The sequence below is a fragment of the Neopsephotus bourkii genome, unplaced genomic scaffold (genome assembly GCF_033783945.1).
Source record: "Neopsephotus bourkii isolate Nb327-2 ecotype Australia unplaced genomic scaffold, CSIRO-AGI_Nbou_v1 NB_1181, whole genome shotgun sequence".
Lineage (NCBI taxonomy): Eukaryota > Metazoa > Chordata > Aves > Psittaciformes > Psittacidae > Neopsephotus > Neopsephotus bourkii.
Window position 1 is genome coordinate 2,006,397 of NW_026901666.1, and position 25,311 is coordinate 2,031,707.

The 25,311-nt window shown below is 40.4% G+C and overlaps 1 protein-coding gene across 17 annotated transcripts in view; it reads left to right on the forward strand.

The window, feature by feature from the left end:
• MBD5 (methyl-CpG binding domain protein 5) overlaps window positions 1-25,311 on the forward strand; it is a 161,055-nt gene that overhangs the window by 58,668 nt on the left and 77,076 nt on the right. Inside the window, exon 1 of one of the 17 annotated variants that reach the window (XM_061363715.1) lies at window positions 13,505-14,275. The exons of the other annotated variants lie outside the window; for them this stretch is intronic. The gene's annotated coding sequence lies outside the window, so the exon portion shown is untranslated. Of the gene's footprint in view, window positions 1-13,504; window positions 14,276-25,311 lie in introns of those variants that run through there. 17 annotated transcript variants of the gene reach the window in all.

Below are 25,311 nucleotides of genomic sequence, written 5' to 3' on the forward strand. Positions count from 1 at the left end.
AATGGGGACCTGAGACATTTGGTAAAGGAAAGCCAAATGTTTGGAGGGAATAATTATCAAAGCTTGCATTTGAGTTAAGAAGAAACATTTTTTCTATGTGAAAAACTAGAACAGGGAAAGTATTTCTTCCTGTAAAGTTTGACTGGTTATTTCCTTAATGTTTTCATATATGCATGTGGATAAACCTCAGGATGTTTCTGCGAAAGAAAAAAGACCATTTAGCTCTCATGCTCAACATCTTAGCTTTTATTTTTCACTCTGTCTACCAGTACGAAAATATCACAGCTGTATAGGTATGTGCAGACATTGTTTCTATTCCATTTGATCTATTTTTAAATGCAGGAGCTTTTTGTATTTAATACGTATTATTGTGCTTGCAGTCTTAATACTTCAAAACCTTAGTGACCTTGCTTCACCCACTTGCACCTTGTCCATTATCATGCAGTCTTTAATTATGTGATAACATGCCATTTTTCTCCATAGAAGGAAATCCTTAAATAGATGGCATTTAATCATTATGCAGCTATCCAATATTTTTAACTGTTCAGTGTGTTGTTCGAGATCTTCCATATTTTATATAGTTTTGAGACCTTGCTCTGAGGTAAAATTAGGGCTTGGCCTTCATGCTTTACTGTACCTTTAGCAACAGGTTTTCACTTAAGAATATCTGGCAAACCCAGTCGCTGCAGGCAAGGTTATTTTGCAGAAACATTTTCAGTTCTAGGAGCTTTCCTTGTGCTCTTTTGAAGGGCTGCTGAGATTTGTGTACTTCTTACATTAGTTGCAGAACTGGAGTACTCACTCCATGAAGATTCTTTGAAGACAGGAAAGTGAGATCAGTGTTCCTCCATGAAGAAAGTAGGAATTGAAAGTATGGTTGGTCTAGGCATCTTTTTTTAAAGTCACGATTTCATTCTTCTTTGGTTCTCAGTTTCACATTCAGCCAGTCTTAATTGTGTCCTAGTTCGTAGGATCATAGAATAGTTAGGGTTGGAAAGGACCTTGGGATCATCTAGTTCCAACCCCCTGCCATGGGCAGGGACACCTCACCCTAAACCATCCTACCCAAAGCTCTGTCCAACCTGGCCTTGAACACCTCCAGGGATGGAGCATTCACAGCTTACTTGGGCAACCTATTCCAGTGCCTCACCACCCTCACAGTAAAGAATGTCTTCCTTATATCCAACCTAAACTTCCCTTGTTTAAGTTTTAACCCATTACCCCTTGTCCTATCACTACAGTTCCTAATGAAAAGTCTCTCCCCAGCACCCTTACAAGGCCCCTTCAAGACCCTATGAGGTCTCCATGCAGCCTTGTCTTCTCCAGGCTAAACAGCCCCAACTTTCTCAGCCTGTCTTCATACTGGAGGTGCTCCAGTCCCCTGATCATCCTTGTGGCCCTCCTCTGGACTTGCTCTAACAGTTCCATGTCCTTTTTATGTTGAGGACACCAGAACTGCACACAATACTCCAAGTGAGGTCTCACAATAGCAGAGCAAAGGGGCAGGGTCAGCTCCTTTGACCTGCTGGTCATGCTCCTTTTGATGCAGCCCAGGATACGGTTGGCTTTCTGGGTTGTGAGCACACACTGAAGCTGGCTCATGTTCATTTTCTCATCAGCCAACACCCCCAAGTCCTTCTCCACAGGGCTGCTCTGAATCTCTTTGCTCAACCTGTTCCTTGTATGTCTTATGTCCTGCATCCCTGTTTCCTTTCTCCCTCATCCACGTAATTTCTAATGTCAGACAGTTTCTATTTCAAGTTCATTACCCATTCTCACACAGTACTTATCTTCCCTCATTTCACTTATGCTCTAGAATTGCAGTTCTATTCTGGCCCCAGATTTACACCCCTTTTTCTCAGGGTGAGTCTGCACAGATCGGTATTGAAGGTTGAATATCTTTCTACCCATATATCTTGAGTTAGCTGATGCAAGTCAACTTCACTACAACAGTCTTGTCGCTACTTGGGCATGACTGAAGTTCTACGGAGGAGCAGTCTGCCTCTGTGGTGTGCTAGGAAGGTTGCACGCAGCCGTAGTGCCAGTATAAGCCATCTGCCAAATGGTGTCCTTGCTGTGGCGTGGATGTGCATTGCTGTCTCGCATTTCCAAAACTGTAAATTTCAAAAAGCTTTAAATCGTGTATTAGGAAAGAGTTTTGAATTTATGGATATTTTTAATTATGCATTTAGGAGCTTGATTGTGAACACTGTGGATTTTCCTTATTTGTAAACTGAAATGTCACTTAGAGGTTTTTTAGTATTTATTTCAAAATGTGAGAGAAACTGGAATGATGCATTGTAAGTTCTCATAATATTTTTTTTCTTGTTAATCACCTGCAAGGGTGCAAAATCTGTCAGCATTAATAAAATAGAAAACTGGTTATGCAGACTTAAGAAGTATAAGTGATGTTTACATCTGTTTCCTGTCTTTTATCTTTTAAACAGTACATGGAAAAATCTAGTAGCTAGATAGATTTATTCTGTGCAGTAAGATGATAGACATGTTTAGTCCCCTGTGACATCTCCAGCTGCAAGCTGTATAGTCTCTGAGAACTTTCTGTACTGCGTAATTCTGGGACTCATGATGTATCGCTGCACAAAATCAGGCCTTTCAGTATCCAAACTTCAGAATTTATAAGGCTGTTTAATTATGCTAAAGTATGAAACATATGACTTGGTGGTACATACATGGTGCGTCTCTAAATAGTTTGTCTTAGAACTGTTGTCATTGCTAATGTTTTGATTGTACTAAGACAGAGAAGGAACAGTGTCAAGGTTGCATCATTCCTAAAGCCGTCTGCAGTCCAGATTGACAAACAATTTTTCCTCAGTTGTCATTAAAACTAGGGAGTCCAATTGTCTTTTCTGAAGCCTTAATGTTTTTCTGAGAACAGTCTGTTTTCTGTCTCTCTTTCATCATTTCATATGAAAGGGTTGGGGTATTTTTTCTGAAATCCAAAGTTACTCTCTCTAATGCAAGATATAAACTAATTCTAACTTCTTAAAATTAATAAAGAGAATCCTACTTAATTTAAAATTACTTCTACAGAAATTATTGGGGGGGGGGAGAGATTCTTCTCTAATGTTGTTTTGCAATATCCCTAAGCTTAGGTACATTTCAAAGCTAAATTTGAGAGTACTTTTTAAATATGGTAGATTTAATAGGTAGTTCTCTGCCTTAGCAGAAAACTTTGTAAGTCTTCTGCCAAGTTTTTCTTATTTCACCAGAGCAAGAAGGTTTTTTTCCAGTGGTCCCCGTTTCTTTTCCACCTGGTCCTTCTGAAACAATTTTTAAATAAAATATGGGCTGATGTTTTGAATTTATCTGGAAGCAGATCTTGTAAATAAACATTGCAAACTACAAGGGCCTTTCCGTTTTGAAAAATTGGAACAACAGGTACCCTGAACAAAAGTAAATATTCCCAACAGTTTTCTTACTGATATCTAATTAATAAGCACAGTGGTTTGATTGTAATTTCAAAGTTAAATGTTGAAGTAATGCAAGAATTCCTGATACTGCAGTGCATTTCTCTTTAAGCTTAATAACATCATAGCAAAACTGTTAAAATTACTCTTTTTTTAATAAATAATTTTTCTTAGTGAAGCTAGGCATACATGCACGTAGCTTTTGAATTAGGTGCCTAAGGGTTTGCTTCATACAATCACACTAACCTGGATGTCTCCAGAAAGTTTGGGATTTTTTTTGTTATTTTAGTCCATGATGCTAGGAAGTTTTACAAATACCTATCCTTAAGTTTTCCTGTCATGTATCAAGACATATCTGTGAAGTAAAAGGCATATCATCTTTGTTTTTCCTTAAAAAGCTATGGGTTTAAAGTAACAGCAAAGAGCTGCTGTCATTATTTGTCAATTACACAAAATATTTCAAGGAGGAATGTAGTTAGAATTTAGTACCTAGGATAAATTGTGTTATTCTTTTCTGTGGTAACACCAAACCAAATTCAGATCCTTGATTTTTATTTTCAAAATTCCTCCTGAAAAAAAAAACAAACAAACTAAACCAAACAAAAAATGAAAACCACCCAAAACAGTCGTCTAAAAAGAAGCTCAAAAGTAGCAAAATTAAAATCTAGCTGTTAATGAAAACCTAAGAAACTATACTGTTTTTCTTTACATGAAGGTTGCCTGAAAGGCTGTGGAGGTGCTTTTTTCAATTTGGTATTTCATTCCATTTTCTTTTCACCTCACCACAGATTAACATTCTTGGAGGCCCACAGTCATGATTAAAATCTAACGGTTAGGCGGAGTGAAAATACTAAAAAGAGATGTCTCTGCTGTGGTTCATCTGCCAGTGCTACAAGGCCAGATCAGATGTGGGTAAATGCTGGTGATCCAAGCTGACTGTGCCAACTTTAAACCAGGGCTGTTTGCAAAGCTGTGGGAGTGCCAAGAGCTTGTCTGTTCCCACCAGTCTGTAGGGAATAGAATAGGGAACCAAATTTTTGCGTAACTGGGGATGATTGCAAACAGCTCAACACAGCCAAGGGAATGAAAACAGAGACGGGGAGAAAAGCCAGCTTGGTCAGGTCTTTGCTGTGGGGACACCTGCATCTGCGAGAAGCACCTGCTAGTCAGTATCACCAGCACTAGTTACTCAAACCAGCCACTGGCGGATGTTACAAAAAAAATGCTATTATTTTTACACTATTGATACATAAATGCAAATGTTTATTGTTGAATCTCATGTATGGTTTGATTGTAGTTTATGAGAAGGTAGCTAAATGCTGTCCTGAAAAAGGCAAGAGGGAAGGGTGAAGGAAACCTGGCCACAGGTGCACCTTCAATAAAAGTTACACAAGGAAAAGTGGTATAATATATATAGTATATATTTTATAATGTATTGTAACTTAACCTCACCTAGATAATTCAAACACAGTACTTTTGCTTATGCTACTAATTCTTGTTAGGAAGTTTTATACATTTTCCAGTGTAGACATTTATATTGGTTCAGGTATGTATCTTTTTTTCCCTTTAATTTTCTTTTTATCTCAAACGTAATTGAAGCCTTTGAGTGACAGCAAGTGACATTTTCACAGGATAGACTCTGTAGGCAAATGAACAGTTGACAGCAGGCATAATGGTAGCCTGGAATAGTGTGACATGTAGGTGTTCTGACTGGAAGACACTCTTTGTGTTGAATGAAGTTCTCATAGAGTAGCTTTCAGTTTATATTGTATTCTCGAGTATAGAATTATATATATACCCATTACACATATGCTTCAGTTGGGGAGTTTTTAACACAATTTCATCTCTTGAAGAAGAAATAGTATTACATAGCCTGAAAGGAAATTCAACAGTTAGATACTGGCATTATTCGAAGTCCTTGGCTTTTGTATTCTGTAGGTGTGAAACAGTGAGATGTCTTCCAGTGTGGATAAATACAGTGTATGTTACCATACAACAGCTCTGTAATTAGCTAAAAGCAACTCAGAATAAAGGTCGAGGGGGAGGGAGAGTTTGTTGGGTTTTTTTGGGTTGTCCGATTTACAAATCCCAAATATTCAAGAAACCTTGATAAAGTTATAAAGTACCTTGTGTGTACTATGAAGTTTCACAGCTGGAGAAAGTAAAACTTTACCTGATGGAAAGTTTAATGTTAGTATTTCAGTTGGCTTGCAGAAGATTGGATAACTGCTAGTAGCTGAAAAATATAATTAGTTCAACATTAACTTAATAGTATATATGTCTATACAGAAGATTGGTCAGTAGGTCATTTTTCTCAAATACCATTCTGTTAAAATACCATTTAAAGTGTGAAACTATTACTAAACTCTCTTTAAGTATTGTATCAACAGAAATTTATGCACGTGTCTTGAGCAAGTTAATATTTATTAAAATTGGTTGTGATCCTTGAATTATTTGGAACCAGTGGTGCTAGAGGAAAGTGCTGTTATTCCTGCAAAGGGACACTTTAAAGCACACAGCAAATTCATTCATATTATGAAACTGCAGAATGTGTATCTTACAGTGTAGCAAGTTAGCAAATTGCTGATTTAGATTATGCCACTTAGACATTGCCAATATTTAGATGAGTTTGCAATCTGTAATTAATAGCATTAAGACTGTGGATATCCCTCTTAACTATATACCTGCAATCTTGTAAAAAAACAGTTCTTTTACAATATATTCTTTTAGAAAGAATTGAGCAGAGTGAAAACTGAGCCAGGCACCTTTCTCAGCATGATGGTGTAAAATTTGGTGGTTATTTCCAAACATGTTTCTGTAATTCAGTTGTTTTTTCTGTTTGCTTTGTACATTAAAAGACTTCTTCGAATCATAGAATCACAGAATAGTTAGTGTTGGAAAGGGTCTTAAGATCATCAAGTTCCAACCCCCCTGCCATGGGCAGGGACAGCTCACATTAAACCATGTCACCCAAGGCCTCGTCCAACCTGGTCTTGAGCACTGCCAGGGATGGAGCATTCACAGCCTCCCTGGGCAACCTATTCCAGTGCCTCACCACCCTAACAGGAAATAACTTCTTCCTTACATCCAATCTAAACTTCCCCTGTTTAAGTTTTAACCTGTTACCCCTTGTCCTATCACTACAGTCCCTAATGAAGAGTCCCACCCCAGCATCCCTATAGGCCCCCTTCAAATATTGGAAGGCTGCTATGAGGTCTCCACACAGCCTTGTCTTCTCCAGGCTGAACAGCCCCAACTTTCTCAGCCTATCTTCATATAGGAGGTGCTCCACTCCCCTGATTATCCTCGTGGCCCTCCTCTGGACTTGTTCCAACAGTTCCATGTCCTTTTTATGTTGAGGACACCAGAACTGCACACAGTACTCCAAGTGAGGTCTCACGAGAGCAGAGCAGAGGGGCAGGATCAGCTCCTTTGACCTGCTGGTCACACTCCTTTTGATGCAGCCCAGGATACGGTTGGCTTTCTGGGCTGCGAGCGCACACTGCTGTCTCATATTAAGTTTCTCATCGACCAGCACCCCCAAGTCCTTCTCCGCAGGGCTGCTCTGAATCTCTTCTCTGCCCAACCTGTAGCTGTGCCTAGGACCTTGCGCTTGTCATGGTTAAACTTCATGAGGTTGGCATCAGCCCACCTCACAAGCATGTCAAGGTCCTCTAGATGGCATCCCTTCCCTCCAGTGTATCAACCGAACCACACAGCTTGGTGTCATTGGCAAACTTGCTGAGGGCGCACTCAATCCCACTGTCCATGTCAGCGACAAAGATGTTGAACAAGACCGGTCCCAACACCGATCCGTGAGGGACACCACTCGTTACTGGTCTCCAGCTGGACATTGAGCCATTGACCACAACTCTTTGCATGTGGCCATCCAGCCAGTTCCTTATCCACCAAATGGTCCTTCCATCAGATTGATGTCTTTCCAATTTAGAGACAAGGATGTTGTGTGGGACAGTGTTGAGCACTTTACACAAATCCAGGTAGATGACATCAACTGCTCTACCCCTGCCCATCAGTTCCGTTGCCCCATCATAGAAGGCCACCAGATTGGTCAGGCAGGATTTCCCCTTAGTTAAGCCATGCTGGCTGTCACCAAGCACCTTGTTGATTTTCATGTGCCTTTTTATGTGCATGCCTTCTAGGAGAACCTGCTCCAAGATTTTGCCAGGCACAGAGGTGAGACTGACTGGTCTGTAATTCCCTGAGTCATCCATTTTCCCCTTCTTGAAAATGGGGGTTATAGTTCCCTTTTTCCAGTTGTCGGGAACTTCACCCGACTGCCATGATTTTTCAAATATGATGGCTAATGAGTGGCTTAGCAACTTCATTCGCCAGTTCCTTCAGGACCCGCGGATGGATTTCATCAGGTCCCATGGAGTTGTGCACATTCAGGTTCCTAAGATGGTCTCAAACCAGATCGTCTCCTACAGTGGGCCCAAGGTCTTCATTCTCGCAGTCCCTGTGTCTGCCTTCCAAGACTTGGTTGGTGCGGTGCGAGCCTTTGCCAGTGAAGACCGAGGTAAAGAAGTCATTCAGAACCTCAGCCTTCTCCAAATCCTGTGTAGCTAGTTCTCCTGAGAGCTTCCTGAGGGGGCCTACGTTCTCCCTAATCTGTTTTTTATTTGCTATGTACCTGTAGAATCTCTTCCTGTTACCCTTAATATCCCTAGCCAAGTTTAATTCTAACTGGGCCTTAGCTTTCCTAACCTGGTTCCTAGCTTCCCGGACAACATCCCTGTACTCTTCCCAGGCTGCCTGTCCTTGCTTCCACTTTCTATAAGCCTCTTTCATTTGAATTTTCCTCAGCAGCTCCTTATCCATCCAGGCCCCCCTGCTGCATTTCCTTCTGGTTGGGATGCAACACTCCTGAGCTTGCAGTAGGTGATCCTTGAATATCAACCAACAGTCTTGGGCCCCCCTGCCCTCTAGGGCTATATCCCATGGAACCTTACTGAGCAGGTTCCTGAAGAGGCTAAAGTCTGCTCTCTTGAAGTCTAGGGCAGTGAGCTTGCTGCACGCTCTTCTCACTGTCCTGAGGATCTCAAATTCAACCATCTCATGGTTGCTGCAACCAAGGCTGCCCTGCAGTGCCACATTTCCAACGAGCCCTTCCCTGTTGGTGAGCACAAGGTCAAGCATGGCACCTCTCCTTGTTGGTTCCTCTATTACTTGCAGAAGGAAGTTGTCTTCCACACAATCGAGGAACCTCCTGGATTGCTTGTGCTGGGCCGTACCGGCATTTCAACAGATGTCTGGGTGGTTGAGGTCACCCATGAGACCAAGGCCCTGCGAGCGTGAGGCTTTTCCTATATGTCTATAGAGTGCTTCACGCACAGATTCCTCTTGATCAGGTGGTCTATAACAGATCCCCACAGTAATGTCTGCCATCGCTGTTTTCCCTTTAACCCTGACCCACAAACTCTCTTTTAATTGCTCAACAGTCCCCAGACAGAGTTCCATACTCTCCAGCCTATTCCTAACATAAAGGGCAACTCCCCCTCCCTGCCTGCCGGGCCTGTCTTTTCTAAAGAGCCTGTAACCTTTCATTCCAACACTCCAGTCATAGGAGCCATCCCACCATGTTTCTGTGATGCCTATTATATCATACCCCTGTAGACGTGCACACATCTCTAATTCCTCTTGTTTGGTAGTATCAGTGGGAATTATTATGCAGAAGTAGTACATATGTAAAAATGATGATTTTCATTATTTTTCTTAAATTGCTTTCTGTTCATGATCTAAAAGCTGAAATATATTTCAGAACTGAAAAATAGAAATGCTGTTTCCAATGAAAAAAAAAAAAACCAAACAAAACAACCAAACCCAAAACCCTGCATTTTTTGCTTACTTTTTTAGGATGGTGGGAGTACACTGTAAACAAACCTATGTAGTCCCCTTTTCTTTAAAATAATAAAAAAAAATAAGGCAGCCGTGTGTTGACAATGTGAGCAGCAGAATATTGACGTTTCATTATGGTGGCACTAAAGATCTTGGAAAAATAGTGGGTTTTTTGCCCTTCTAGGACATAAGAAAGATCTTTCTAGAGTCTTGTTAGCAAAATGGGTCACTGCTTTAGGATGATTTACTGGTACATCTTCCAAAATGCACCAGTTGTTCCCAGTTTAACTGAAGATAAGTAAGTTAAATATCCACTGTAACAGTTGTGTAGGGCTCTCATTCAGCAGTAAGATACAGTATTTTGAAATCTTCTGTTTAATGTGAGAAGAAAAGTGTCATTGATTTCATAGCATATTGCAGTGGTTTGGATTGGAAGGGACCTTAAAGATCATCTAGTTTGAATCCCTCTGCCATGGGGCAGGGACAACTTCCACCAGACCAGGTTGCTCAAAGCTCTGTCCAACCTGGCCTTGAACACTGACAAGAATGGGGCAGCCACAGCTTCTCTGGGTCAGCCTGTGCCAGAGCCTCACCACCCTCACAGGGAAGAACTTCTTCCTAATATCTGACCTAAGTATCCCCCTCTGCCAGTTGAAAGCCATTCTCCCTTGTCCTGTCCCTACATGTCCTTATAAAAAGCCACTCTCCATGTTTCTTCCTGGCCCCTTTAGGTACTGGCAGCTACTCTAAGGCCTTCCCAGAGCCTTCTCTTCTCCAGGCTGAACAAGCCCAGCTCTCAGCCTGTCTCCATAGGAGAGGTGCTGTGGTTCGTCATGTGTTTCCAGATGAGGTTCACTGCCCTCAGATTAGATTATCATGACTGTCCCATCTAAACATATGAAATTATGTGTTCTTTATGAATAGTTTTGATTTGTGCTACAGGAATGCAGAACTAAAATTTCATCTGAAACAGTAAAAGATGATTTATAATTACAATTTAACCAGTCCAGATGCAGCTCCAGGGAGGGGGGTAGGGAGCAATTTGGTAAAGACTGAGGGAGCAAGGTCCAGACATCTAGACTACACGCCACATGAGATGGGGCTCATTTGGGAGGCAGGGTGAATGAAGAGAGATAAGCTGCATTTTCCATAGCTGCTGCCTGCTGCCTTGGTGAAGCAGACTCTGTAAACACATGCTTAATGCACCACATTGTATTTGAGTTCTTATGTGAAAGAGTGCAACTGATCAATGATAAAATGTTTTCAAACTAGAAATACGTGTTGTAAAAGCATATCTTCAAGTGAAGATGGGAGTGATGCCTTCAAATGGACATAGATTCTTTAGTTGTGTCATTTGTCTTTAGCTGTACCCTGCTTATTTTACTTTCCTGCCCAAGACAGGTCCCGTTTTTTTCTAGGTATCTAAGAAGAGAAGAAGGGAATTTAAAAACCCAAGGGCCAGGAGAGACCACAGTGACTTTTGTCTGGCTTCCTTCAGCATGCAGACTGTCAGTTTTTGCAAAACCAAATTTAAACCTTGTCTATTCAAAAGGTACATGATGTTGCTTCAAAGCCCTGAAGTGATAGCGAGCTCACTATATCACCCAGAAGTGCTTCCATGCGTAATTACTTATAATAGCAAGGAATTGCGTTTTGTATAAAATCAAAACTGCTTTTCCTTTCATGTAGAAGGGCTTAAATATTTTCTTTCTGATAATATGTACTAAATCTTTCATAATTGTATTCTTGCTTGTTCTAGAGCAGTTTACTTTCTTCAACTCCTTTAGTTGTACACATGCTTTCACATTTTCTTGCACTATTTTCAAAAAGGAAAAAATAATGCCAACTGGGAAATGTTTGTGAAAGCCATTTATGTGAGAATGATGTGCCATCCAGTGTGCTAAGAGACACAGCCTAGGATACTTTTGCTAGTGCTCTCTAGCATGAAGTTGATACCTAGCGTGCAAAGTTGGCAGCATTATTACTGACATGTCTTACTTGTTTTATCCCCTAAGTTGCTGCTAGAAACAATGTAGTAGATGTTAAGTAGAATTTATATTTTGGATGCTAAAGTATTTATTAAGGCTAGTGCTGCCTCAGATACGGACTCATAGAATCAGCTAGGTTGGAAAAGACCTTTAAGATCATCAAGTCCAACCGTTACCCCGGGAATGCCAAGTCCACCATTAAATCTTATCACTGATGGCCTCATCTATATGGTTTTTTAATGCTTCCAGGGACAGTGATTTCGCCACTTCCCTGGGAAGCCTGTTCCAATACCTGTTCTTTCAGTGAAGAAATTTTTCCTCATATCCAGTCTGAACTTCCCCTGGAGCAGCTTCAGGCCATTACCCCTTGTCATATCACTAGTTACTTGGGAGAAGAGATCAGCTGCTTCCTCTCTCCATCATCCTTTCAGGTAGTTGTTGTGAGTGATAAGGTTCCCCCTGAGCCTTTCCTTCTTCAGACTAAACAACAATATATAGTTAAACACAAAATTCTGTGATGGGGAAAAATTCCATTGCTGTATATTTAGAGCATACAGTCTTGTGCAGAAGCCCTCAGTGGTCTGTGACCACATGGTCTTGTCTATCCTGTCACAGAGCCCTTCTGAAGGAGCAGCTAAAGCTGTAAATGACTTTTGGGTTTGGGTCAGGTGGATTACATTTTTGACTGGAAGGAAAGAAGTGTCTGACTTCCTCCACCATGACCACTTCTTAAATCCAGAAGTACATATAAGAAGCTAAAGCCAGTTCAGCCCCTCAGCCTGGGAATCATACTTGCTGGCAAGTGAGCCAGTAGGAAGGGAGGGAAGGAGAGGCTGCAAGGGCTGTAAGTTCTTCCTTACATGTTGGACTTAGCAGGATTGTGTTCCCTAGAGCAAGTTTTAGCTTAGATTCAAGTTCATACAGTATTTAAAATAATGGGATGTATTCACTGAAAAGGGGCAGAGGGTTGTAGGGAGGTGCAGGAACCAAATCACAGGATACAAAATATTTGCTGGACTGACATGACAATAATTATTTGTTTAGGTAGGAACAGAAATTTGTGAAGCCTGCATCTAGGATTGAACTATGTGTTTTAGCACTGAACTAAATGTGGTCATGCAGTGATGATGAAAAGGTGATTTTTTAAAGCAAGCAAATTTAAGGGTACAGGCATTGATCATATACAGTCACTTAAATGGGAGTTAGGTCCTGGCTCTATGGAAATAGGTGGTAGAACTGAAAAAGCATTTCAGTTATGTTCGTGAAGTACAGCGCTGTGTTGATTGAAATGTGTCTTGTTGCTACGTTCTGGGTAGGCATCTTGTTCGAAATATCTGGCCCTTATGGATTTGACACATTTAGGTATTTTTGCAGCATGTTTTGGAATATGAGCTCTAGACTAGAGATTCTGTATCACTTTATTTTTTTCTTATATTTCCTTAAACTTACCTAGTATTTTGTCCCATCTAAAAATTGTTTATTGGCAACATTAAAGAACACTGAATGCTGAAGCCATCTCTCTCATTCATTTCCTTGATTCTTTTGCCCTGATAGAAGGTAGAAAATAAAGATTGTGGGGGAGTGTTAAAGATATTTCTAATGAGTTTCTTTTGTGAAGATTTTTTTAGAGAACACAAACTTGGATTGTTTTTTACAGTAAATTTTTCCATAACTTCAGCAACTTGGTGATTTAAGTTTAAAACACTACTAGATTCAGGGTTTGGCCAACAAATGTAAATGGTGAGGTAACCTCTGATTCATTGAGATTTATCTAAATCTATATTGTATGCATTTGTTGTGTACCCCTCTAAGTTTCCTTCTCTGTGTCTGCTGAAGAGGAGCACTGCAAAAATTAGTGTCTGGCCTTGCAGTTGCCACAGGAGATATTAAAGAGTAGACAGACAGTCCTTTACCCCTGGGTACTTAAAACACCCATTATCAGGCAGGTTCCACTTACCTCTCTCCTACCCCAGTCGACCCTGTGGAGGCAGTATACACTGAGCTTGGCCTTGTCCACTGCAGTTAAAGGCTTGGCAGTAAAACAAAATACAGAAGTATTTCTGAAAGCTTAAAGCAGAGAATGCTGAGTTAATGCTTTCAAGACTTGGAAGGAAGAGAGTACACTAAAACCCCAAACCTAATCCATGCTTTTAAAGACAATATACTAAAATACTAAATAGATGCTACTACCTTCAAGGTAGTCTTTGAAATTAGAACTTAAACTTTACATAATTTTCAGTTGCCTCACCCTCAAATGCATAATCTTAGTGTCATTTCAAATGCAGATGTTAGTGATCTCTAGGGTCCATATGATTTGCACTTTTAACATTTCATAACTATATCATAAAGAATGGTAGAACTAGCTGTCTACCTCATTAGGTTGATTTCCTTTTTAACAGCTTTTGGTAGATTTCACATACGATATCTTTGGATGTATTTTGACAGGAATACAAGATTGAAGGCCTTTGGCCAGTCCTTTTCAGGAATCAGACTGTCTCTTCATCCGTTGTTCTTTCAATGGTTCACGCATACAAGTCCAAAAATGGCTTTAGAGATTTGGGATGCAGGAAGAGAACTTTCTTGCATGCCTGTTAATTTGCTGTGATCCCTAATGGTGCCAAAAAGGAAAGAAAAGTCATGATGACTCATCAGGAGAGCATTTCCATTCTGTGTGAAGTGCTGTTTTAGTGTTTCACTAGTGTGGTGGTGAGTAAAACATATGATAGTAGGACATCAACAGCTAGTGCTTTTATATGGACACTTGCATTTTGCATGGGCAGTGGTTCTCAGTGCTTCAAGTCCCAGATTGTGCCAAGGCCTTTGACAGAAACTGTATGTTTCTGTTGCATGATATATCACTGCGTATCCAGGAGGAGGTAAACCCAAGTAAATCAGTTTGGGAGAACTTGTACTCGTTAGCTGTTTAAAAAATACCAGTTTTGCAGCATTCCGAAGAAGGCTTCTAGAAAGAAGCTTAATGCTGGATAACTTCACCCATTAAAGGTACGGTACCTGAACAGTTGGGTATACATAGGTTGTGTGTGGGACGATTAGAGGGGCAGAAAGAAGTGTCACATGTGGGCTGCAGGAGTGACGCCTGCCCAGTAGTAACAGCACTTGGTGAGTTTTACATAATATACATGATGCTAAGGGAAGGTAATTATCTGGTGACTATGTCGGAATTAATAGACTTTCAGCTTGTTTTCTGCAGTTTGAAGAATTGTTTCCTATGCTAAGGGAGATGGGACTGGCAGCAGGGAGAGCGGGAGATGGAATGAGTCCTTCTGAAAAAGCATAGAGAAATCTGATTATATCAGAGAAATGCTTACAAAATATTTTACCTTAACATCATATGGTGTTAGTTCTGGTTGCTTTCATGATTTCATCCTGCTTCTTAATTTTGTAAACTATTTACACTTAACAAGTTTCTGTTGAAATAAAATAGCATTCCAGAAAGCTATCTGGTAACTTCATATGTACCTGAACAGCAGTATCACCTTTTGTACAAAAAATGGAAGAATCTATTTAGCATTGCTGTTAAGACGAAAGATACCAGAAATAAATGAGATGCCTGTTCTTTTTTGTCCCTTCTGAAGAGCGCAATCTAAGACCAGAGTTACGTTAATCCCTGGCATGTTATTAAATCCAGAAATACAGTAACTACTTATTGATACAAACAAGGGAAATGCAGAGAAAGTGTAAGTTGATAATTAAGAAGTGCAAAAAAAAAAAATAGCCCTTGCAAAACAGCATCAAGCATCTGAGCTTGCACAAGACCAGTAAAGAGCAGGTTGTTTGTCCTCAATGCAGTCCCTTGGTTTTCTGTGTGCTCTGAGGGGTAAGAAACTGCTGGGGAATGCTGTCCATCCTCAGGGAGAGTGGCAAAGGAGAGATGTCTCCAGGGTCTAGGAGAGTAGAGCGAGTCTTTGTATCCTGTGTTTACAGTTCGATATCAAGATCAGGATTTGTCTGCAGAGATGATCTTGGGTGCAGCAGGCACCTGGGGTTAAACAGGACATAGCTTTGTACAGTACTTACAGTTCTTTCTCAGTTTCACATGCTTGGGGTTTTGCCCATCTTTCCCATCATTTTCTATGAACAACATTTTTAAATCACTGTTCTTCAGCTCAATTATTGGTTGGATAGGGATACAGATTATTTAGTCACAACCGTGAATTTGATCAGCATTTCATAGTATTGTTTGGATTGGAAAAGACCTCGAAGATCAAGTGCAGCTGTTAACCTGGCACTGCCAAGTCCACCATTAAACCATGTTGTGAAGCACCACATATACACGTCTTCTAAATCCCTCACGGGATGGTGACTCTACCTCTTCCCCACGCAGCTGTCTTGGTGCATTAGCTTTGCTCCATGGTGCTGGTGACTGTAAAGGCTCAGGCCTGAGCAGTGGTCTGAGCTCTGAGCTGCCAGGCCAGGGAGCCTGGGAGAGTGAAAGTAGTTTTGAAATGTTGTATACTTTCCATTGCAGGAGTCAGTAGATGGTTGTCAGGCCAGCTCCCAGAGAGAAATGTTTTGCTTTGCCATTGATAAATCCTGGGATATCCATGCTTATAGTGTATATGGGATAAAGAGCAAGGAGGCACATTGCCTCTAGGAAGTCCTGTTACAATTTTCAGTGATTTGAAAAAGTTGCTTTGATACCTAGGGAAAAGAGAAGATGAGCCTTTCCTAAGGTGCTGGAAATAAAACAGTTAATAGTACAGGAAATCTTTATGGCCCTCTTGTAAATCTTGCTCTGTTAAAGGGAACATGACAATTTTAAATCAGCTGTCCAGGCAGTCAGCACTGGCTTTAAATATGTGCAAACTGAAAATAATCCATGCCAGAACTTCTTGTGCTAGTGCTAGCTAAAAAAAAAAGAAAGAAAAAATCAGATTGATAGGTTTCAAAGCTGATAGTTGTGCTTAAGTGCTATGCTTGTAAATCACTGAATAACTTTTCCATTATAACAGCTAATGTATGTAAATGTACATACAGTGCCTTTACAATAATATGAGATACCTGAAATCCTGAATTCCTTGCTAAGCTTGCAGTATTGCAGTTTCTAAAATACAACCTGTAGTAACGTATTGCTATTCAGCTTAACCAGAGACGATTCCATGAATGTCAAATAACTTAATGCTAGGGATATTCAAAATTCATGTAAAACATGTCAGTACATCTGACCTCAACTCCATAGTGGCATAATGATGTTAAATTATTTTGCTATAGTTCCAAAAAGCTTCATGGATTAAGATTTTTGAAAGTACTGCTATTCTAACAGTGGGAAGTTAATGAAATAAAGTTCTACCTGTTCAGCTTTTCAGTTTACTTTAGCTTCTCAAAACTCCTATGCCTCATACCGTCTTTACAGTGTAACAGTCCCTGCCTGTTCCCGTAGTCATTTTGGTCTGGGCATATCTTTGCTGTGAAGGTGTGTTGGATCTACTGCTTGGCATGCCTCTTCATACCTAGTTACATACCTGAGAGCTCCCAAGTTATCCTCTGTTGCTGACGACACAAAAATTTGAAAGCAGAGATTAAAATAAGCTTCTATTCCTTTTTGTTAGTTTTATGTGTTAGTCTTCTCATAAATAGCGTCTGGAAAATATGCTACCAAAAACCATTTCTATCAAACATATCAGCAAAACTTACACAGAGCTGCTCAACAGTCTGCCATTAGTAAAGAGCTGTGCTGTTTGCCTGAGAAGAATTTAGAAGACCACAGTGAAATCTGACTGCTTCGACAGACTTGTATTCTTTCATACTTGCACATAAAGTTTGTATTTTCAGCTTTAGGACCTGTGTTGCAAGAGCTCTGACTGCTATTCAGTGTATGGTTGCAACAAATTCAGAGGTTGCTGTGGGATTTGTATAAATGAATAAAACTGATGAAGTAGAAAAGATAGTTTATTCTGTGCTGCCAGATTAACTGCCACAAAATGACTTGGTTACATCAAGTGGGAAGAGATACTGAATAAAATATGTTGGTACATGGGTTATAACAATAGTTCCTGATGATGATATGAGGAATACTAGATTACAGTATTACTTCTGTGCAGGTGAAGTCATATTTTCTGTATTTAAGGTTTCTTTCTAAGAATAAACCGTAAGTCTGTCTAAAGAAAAAATCTTGTTTCAAACTGATCATTTTCATCTGTTACCTGAAATACTTTAAGGTGCTGAAGTACAGACTTTTTTTATCCTACTGTGTTTATCATAGTGTGCTTAATTGGGCTTACCTACAGCAGTTACAAATTATTTGACTGTTTCCATTTACTACAGTTTCATGTGTGTTTTAGGATAAATTCTTTACCTGGAGTAGATGAACATTGCTTTACAGCAAAGCACTGGTACCTAACGTTGATAGTTCAGCAGAGGACATGTTTATAGTTAAAAAAATAAGTAATTCAGAAGACTGTCTGATTTGTGTTGACTATTTGGAACCCCAATTAAAAATTACTAATTCAGTCATTCCATTTAGTAACAGCTAACTGTTAAGTATATGAACTTACACAGTGTTAGGGCTGTTTTAGTAAAGTTCATATTTTGCATCGTGGCTTTGTTAGATGTTTCACATTATAACAACACAATGGAGGTTAATTTTAATAGTGCTTGTGTTGGCTTTTTCAAAAGTACATCAGGCTTTCTTAATTTTCTCTGAAACTCTGGGTTTGTGTGTGACTCATTTTCTGTAGCATTCAAATTTTTGAAGAGTGTCCTGTGTTTAGCAGTAGCAGTCATTTTTTTCTCCTTCTTAGTAGCTGGTACTGACTGGGTTTAAACCACGACAAAGAGGTACGTGCTACTGGAAGTATTCAAAAACGTAACTCTCAAAAAACCTGTAGCTACTACACTTGAAGAAAGACTTTGAGCACTCTTATTCGTACCTGCTAATGCAGAATGTCAACAAGAGTATGCTGATGATGGGGTGTTGAATTAGCCACATCAGGTTGTGCATATCTCAGTTCCCTGAAAAGTAGGCATTCTTATCTGCTTTTCAGGTTACCTTGATGTTATTACAAAATTACTGAATTATTGAGAAATAATTATTGTTGCCCAAACATTAAATGCTTCCATCTGTTCACTGAAATTGAGCAACAGCTAAAATAGGCATTTCCTAAGGCACTAGTAGTACAGGTTGCCATTTTAGGTAATATCTTAATTTTGTGTCTTTATGTATGACCACGTTTTTTTGACATCTTAATACACTAAGATGAGACAGCAAGTCTTTGGTCCTCAAGTGAAGGTTCTGTTCATCACACTTTTTGATCATGCTAATCCAAAGTGAGTGCGAAAGGAGAATTCTGTGTGGTTATTTTAGGTCTCAACTTTTGTTTAGGTGTGTTTGCCTCATGTTTCCACATTCACACATTCAGAAAAGCAGACTGAAAATTTCTCTGTTAGCACAGCTACATATTGCCATCCCCTGAAAGATATTTATAAAACATAATAAAATTCTTTTTGTGTGCAATTGCTTTCAGCCACGAATGTTTTTTGAACATGGCAGAACCATTAAGTTACTTTTAAGTCAGTCATGCACCTGCTGGGTTTGCATCAGTTGTTAGGAGTTAGAGCTCAAAACTACTGAAATAGAAGGGAGGCTGTCTTAAGAAGCATCAACTTTCATGTTATAAAGTAAGGAAGAAGTTTCCACATGAAGTACATGTCCAGACACCTGTAGTTTCTGTTTGCCTGATAAACAGGTAATTAAAAAAAAGAGGTAATAAAAAATCCCCTCCTGATTTAGGACACCATAGTGTTATCTGTCATACTGGGCTGTCTCACCCCTCTGCTCCTGCATGGTTTTACCTGCAGGTAGTTGGCAGCTCAAGCAGTCTAAATGGCTGGACTTGGCATGTCTTGGCTTCTTACATTTCTGACTAAGGCCACTGAGCCTAAATGTGGGAAGTGTACTCTTACAGCTGTCAAATTTAAAGCAAGTTTGCATTATGATGAAGATATGCTTTGGTCCTTAGCCTTCAGCTCACCATTAGTATCTTAGTTCTTGGTTTGAATAGAAATCGTTTTATCTACCAGATTAGTAGTTGCTGGGGGATCTGATAGTCCCATCAATTTCAGTCTAGGGTAATTCAGTAGGAATTTAAAGTTTTTCTCCTTGAACAAATATCTCGTACTCTTTTTGAGAAATGAATTCTGTCATCTGGAAGCCCCCATTAACTCCTTCGTACCAGTCACATATCTTTGAATTAGAGAAGTTTGCAAGTACAGAAGAGGCAGTAAAAGCTTCAGGGGTCAGAAACTTTCTCTTATGTTATGCCTAAATCCAGATAGTGTGAAAACATGCTAAGAATGAAGGAACTGGGACACTTAGCTTGTGGCTTCTGTGAAGGAAAAATCCAGTTGTTGAATTACACCAGTTGACACTGTAGAATTCACCATTTTTTAAATTCAGACAAAATTGTAAGACAATGCTGCTATTATACTTCTAATTATTAAATTAACTTGCAAAGTAATTAAAAGTGTTTAACTTACTGTTAATGACTGCAGGCTTTAAACAATTGTAGTCTTTTGCATTGTGTATTGAAAGATTCTTTGGCTTCAAAGGGTTTTTTTTCAGTAGTAGAGAAAATTTACGTAAAGTTTTGCAATAAGTAAAACCAAACTTACGTGTAACCAAGTTGTTTGTCGGCTGTTACTAGAAGTCCTTTTCTTTGATTCTTTTTGTGCTCTGCTGATGTGAAAAGCTGGCTAAGATGAAGCTAGCAAAAAATTCATTTGTTAGCTGCTCAAATGGAGGAAACAATTTTCTGGAACTCTGTAGGACAGCATTCATACAGCTGTTCATTGATTTGCTTTCTGAAAAACATTTTAGAAAGAAGAAACCTAACACACTTCATATTTTTGATTTACATGGTAGATTTTGGAACGTAACAAACATAGAAAAAAAGAGTTAAATCTGTGATTAATTTTTTTCTTAAGGAATTTTTTGTTGTTGTGATAACCTGTCTTCAATCCTTCAACATATATTTGTATATTTAACTTCATTGGTTTTTTACCTACTCCTATGAGAATCATAGAATAGTTAGGGTTGGAAAGGACCTTAAGATCATCTAGTTCCAACCCCCCTGCCATGGGGAGGGACACCTCACAGGAAACCATGTCACCCAAGGCCTTGTCCAACCTGGTCTTGAACACCGCCAGGGATGGAGCATTCACAACTCCCCTGGGCAACCCATTCCAGTGCCTCACCACCCTAACGGTAAAGAACTTCCTCCTTATATCCAGTCTAAACTTCCCCTGCTTAAGTTTTAACCCATTACACCTTGTCCTGTCACTACAGTCCCTAATGAAGAGTCCCTCACCAGCATCCCCATAGGCCCCCTTCAGATACTGGAAGGCTGCTATGAGGTCTCCATGCAGCCTTCTCTTCTCCAGGCTGAAGAGCCCCAACTTGCTCAGCCTATCTTCATACAGGAGGTGCTCTAGTCCCCTGATCATCCTCGTGGCCCTCCTCTGGGCTTGTTCCAACAGTTCCATGTCCTTTTTATGTTGAGGACACCAGAACTGCACACAATACTCCAAGTGAGGTCTCATGAGAGCAAAGTAGAGGGGCAGGATCAGCTCCTTCGACCTGCTGGTCACACTCCTTTTGATGCAGCCCAGGATACAGTTGGCTTTTGGGGCTGCAAGCACACACTGCTGGCTCATGTTCATTTTCTCATCGACCAGCACCCCCAAGTCCTTCTCCGCAGGGCTGCTCTGAATCTCTTCCCAGCCTGTAGCTGTGTCTGGGATTGCTCCGACCCAGGTGTAGGACCTTGCACTTGGCATGGTTAAACTTCATGAGGTTGGCATCAGCCCACCACACAAGCATGTCAATGTCCCTCTGGATGGCATTCCTTCCCTCCAGCGTATCAACCAAACCACACAGCTTGGTGTCATTGGCAAACTTGCTGAGGGTGCACTCAATCCCACTGTCCATGTCACTGACAAAGGTGTTGAACAAGACCGATCCTAACACCAATCCCTGAGGGATACCACTCATTACTGGTCTCCAGCCGGACATTGAGCCATTGACCACAACTCTTTGTGTGCGGCCATCCAGCCAGTCCTTTATCCACCAAGTGGTCTATTCATCAAATTGATGTCTCTCCAATTTAGAGACTGTGGGACAGTGTCAAGCGCTTTACACAAGTCCAGGTAGATGACATCAGCTGCTCTACCCCTGTCCGTCAGTTCCATAGCCCCATCATAGAAGGCCACCAGATTGGTGAGACAGGTTTTTCCCTTGGTGAAGCCATGCTGGCTGTCACAAAGCACCTTGTTGTTTTTCATGTGCCTTAGCATGCCTTCCAGTAGAATCTGCTCCAAGATTTTGCCAGGCACAGAGGTGAGACTGACTGGTCTGTAATTCCCTGGGTCATCCATTTTCTCCTTCTTGAAAATGGGGGTTATATTTCCCTTTTTCCAGTCGTTGGGAACTTCACCTGACTGCCATGATTTTTCAAATAATATGGCCAGTGGCTTAGCAACTTCATTTTCCAGCTCCTTCAGGACCCGTGGATGGATTTCATCCGGTCCCATGGACTTGTGTACTTGTGTATTGTTGATGTCCTGTCAAACACCTTGACAACTTTAAATGCTTGGGTTTACTGTCCACTCTTTTTCTTGCCTACTAATGCTTATAGATCAGATGTGGGATAAAAAAATCCATCCAGCTTTGTGGAATTGCTAAGGGAAGGACTGTGTTTTCATGAGTTTATTGGTAATGCAGTTCTTCCTTTCTACTTCTTTTTTCATCCTCTTCCCCCAGAAGCTATGAATTTATCTCAGTAAACCAAAGGGATAGTGTATGTGTGTGTTTGTGTATATGTTTGTGTATGTATGTATATGTAGATGCCGTGTAATAAGTTTTTTCCAAAAAGGTATTATAAGTTCTTAATTATGTGATGTTTTCTGTTTTTTCGTTTGCAATTTGACTAGCTGACAGTTACATTGGCAATTTTGACTTTTAGCTTCATAACCTGCCTTGTTCTTTCTTATTGGGGATTGCTCAGAATAAAACTAACATGAAATTCTATAAAATAAAAATTATCACTTCTGTTGTGCATAAGTGTGCAGATCAGACTAATAAACCAGTTACATGCCTCTGTCCGCTCATTATTCTTGAGCCTGTGCAGTTCTGTATTGCAGATAACTGCATTAAGATAGGAATTTGAATATATAAAACATTTTACTTGTAGTGGTCTGAAAATTGAAAAGAAAGTTAAAAACCAGTCAGGTTTTGAGTGTAGTAATCTCAGTAGCCATTTAAGTGATAGTTTGGGATTACTCTCTTCCCTCCCCGCCCCCCCCTAGTGATTAAGAACTGTGCAGCAAAGATTCTTATAACCTCCCCATTAGCTTAACACTGTCTTCCAGTACTGCACATGCTGAGTACATTCTTGAGGATATTGAACCAAGTATCAGAATGTAATTAACTTATTGCTATTGGATGATTCTTATGATCAGCTTCCTGTAGGAGATGTTTAATGTAATGCTTTGTCTGTGTCAGCTATAGCTAATACTGCAGTCATCACCACTGGATTTGATTATTTTTTTTTTCTAATTACAAATCCTTGCAATGAGACAGCCTGCCAGAAAGTGAGGATTGGCTTGGTGCAGCAGATAACACCCCTGTTCTCAAGTCCCAAGGCAGCCCTACCTGCTACCTCCCTAAAACTCTTAATGGTAGTACTTACAGTCTCGCTGCTCAATGAATACAGCAGGATGGCATCCTGCTTTAGGAAGTAGCCTTTGGGGTGGGTCATCCTGATTTTGTGAAGTCAAGAAACTGACAGCATTGTGGATTGCTTTGTTATTTGCTTGGAAATATTCTCTTGTGGCTAGGAAGAGAGCCCTTAAAGTAGACAGGGAACATGGATGTGCTTCTGGCCGTGGAAGACAGTGGGACTGTTGAGGTCCATCCTGCTTCTTTGGAGTTCTGGATTTTCTTAGTGTCAGCCTGAGAAAAAGCTGACACTGGATTAGGAAAACTGTCTTCATTCTTGCTTTACTCTTTCTTTGCTCAAACTACCAGCTTAGGTATTTGTCTGTTTTTAGGCTTTTAACTGAAAAAGTCTTCTATAACTAGAAATGCTTCCATAGCCATCACTTGCTTAAACCAGCCTGTGACCATACCCGTCAGTGATACTGTCCGCCAGCTGCAGCTCTCTCTAGTTAGCTCTAATGTCATCAACAGCCTCCCTGGAGGAAAGTGCATGTTTTCCTTATTATGCTTCTCTAATCTTGGTGAGGGCTGAGGAAATTCACAGGGGCAAGTTTTCCCTTGATAAGACCCCACTGAGAGATGCTAAAGAGATGGAGAATGAGTAGCAAGAGAGAGTTTATCTGGCGTCAGGGTGAGATGTGTTACCATGTTAAGAAGAGAACCGTAGCAGGAGATTCGAAATTTTCGTGACTGTACAAAGTGCAGGCTGTCCACTTGATATTTGTGGAGAATTATATCCAAGAGCAAATGTGTGGTCTGGAGAGGAAAAGTTGAAGGATTTAGAGGAGTTGTTGGGGAGAGAGTGCAGGAACCAGCTTTTCAACAAAAGCCATGAAAGCGTCACACCTGCTTCTGCCAGAAGGGCTGAAGGGGAGACATGCAAGAGGATTTGTGATTTACTCCTCTGACAGGAACAAACTAGAGGAATTGAGGTATACCCATCAAGCTTGATGAGTACTCTAGACGTCTCTTCATAGAATCACAGAATGATTTGGGTTGGAAGGAACCTTAAAGACCATCTAGTTCCAACCTTCTCACCACAGGCAGGGACACCTCCACTACACCAGGTTGCTCAAAGCACTGGGGAACTTGTGCCAGCATCTCACCACCCTCACAAGGAAGAGCTTCTTCCTAACATCTGATCTAAGTATCCCCTCTGCCAGTTGAAAGCCATTCCCTGTTGTCCTATCCGTACATGTCCTTGTAAAAAGCCCCTCTCCAGCTTTCCTCCTGACCCTTTTAGATACTGCAGCTGCTCTGAGTTCTCACTGCAGCTGCTCTGAGTTCTCCCTGCAGCCTTCTATTCTCCAGGCTGCACAACCCCAGCTCTCTCTGCCTGTCTCCGTAAGAGAGGTGCTTCAGACCTCAGGGCATCTCTGGCCTCCTCTGGACTTGCTCCAACAGGTCCACATCTTTTTTATGTTGGGGGCCCCAGAGCTTGATGCAGCAATGTGTGTGGGGTCTCATGAGAGTGGAGTAGATAAGAAGAATCACCTCCTTCAGCCTTCTGGTCACACTGTGGTGATGAAGCCCAGGATTTGGTGGGCTTTTCGTATGCTTAAGAGCATGGTTTTCCTGGCCTATCTAGAATGGTGTTCTCATTCTGAAACTGAAAAGATTTTGACAGGTTTGGAGTGCTGACTGCTGAAACCTTTCTGAGGGCTGTTCGGATTTTGCACTTTTCATCAAAGGCTTTTTCATTGACCTTAGGATGTTTCTGTGCACTGTAGTTGTAGGCTACAGTCAAATCACTTTTCTGTGGATAAAAAAAATAATATTCTTTTTCTTTAGTAGCTATCAGGAAAAAATTATGTTTTCCTCTTTTGCCAGATCTTTGTGCCTTTTTATTTGACTTTTTGATTAGGGCTTTTTTTTAATTTTGTATATGTTATATAATATACATGTTATGCATTTATATAAACTACTCTATAGATATTAATATTTTGGTATTTCAGTAAGGGCTGATGTTCAGAGTGGGGTTTCAGGAAAAATTCAGCTCTGTCGAATTTTGCAGCAAGGAAAGTTACTTTTATGATCACAGCAGTGACCAGAACAGTATGTGATTAATGTATCAATAATTGTCCACAGTTACCATAAAGCTTCCAAATTAGTAAATTCATTAAGACATCATGAGGTCTTATATATATTTATATATTAACTATTGTCTGAGGCGTTTTTCTGATCTGTGGCCTAACAACTAACAGCACCTCACAAAACCTTGCAACAAAGAAGTGAGTTTTATTAGCCTTTTAAGAGGATGGGTACTTTTTTCCGCAATGACTTTCGGTACATTTGTCATTAAAGC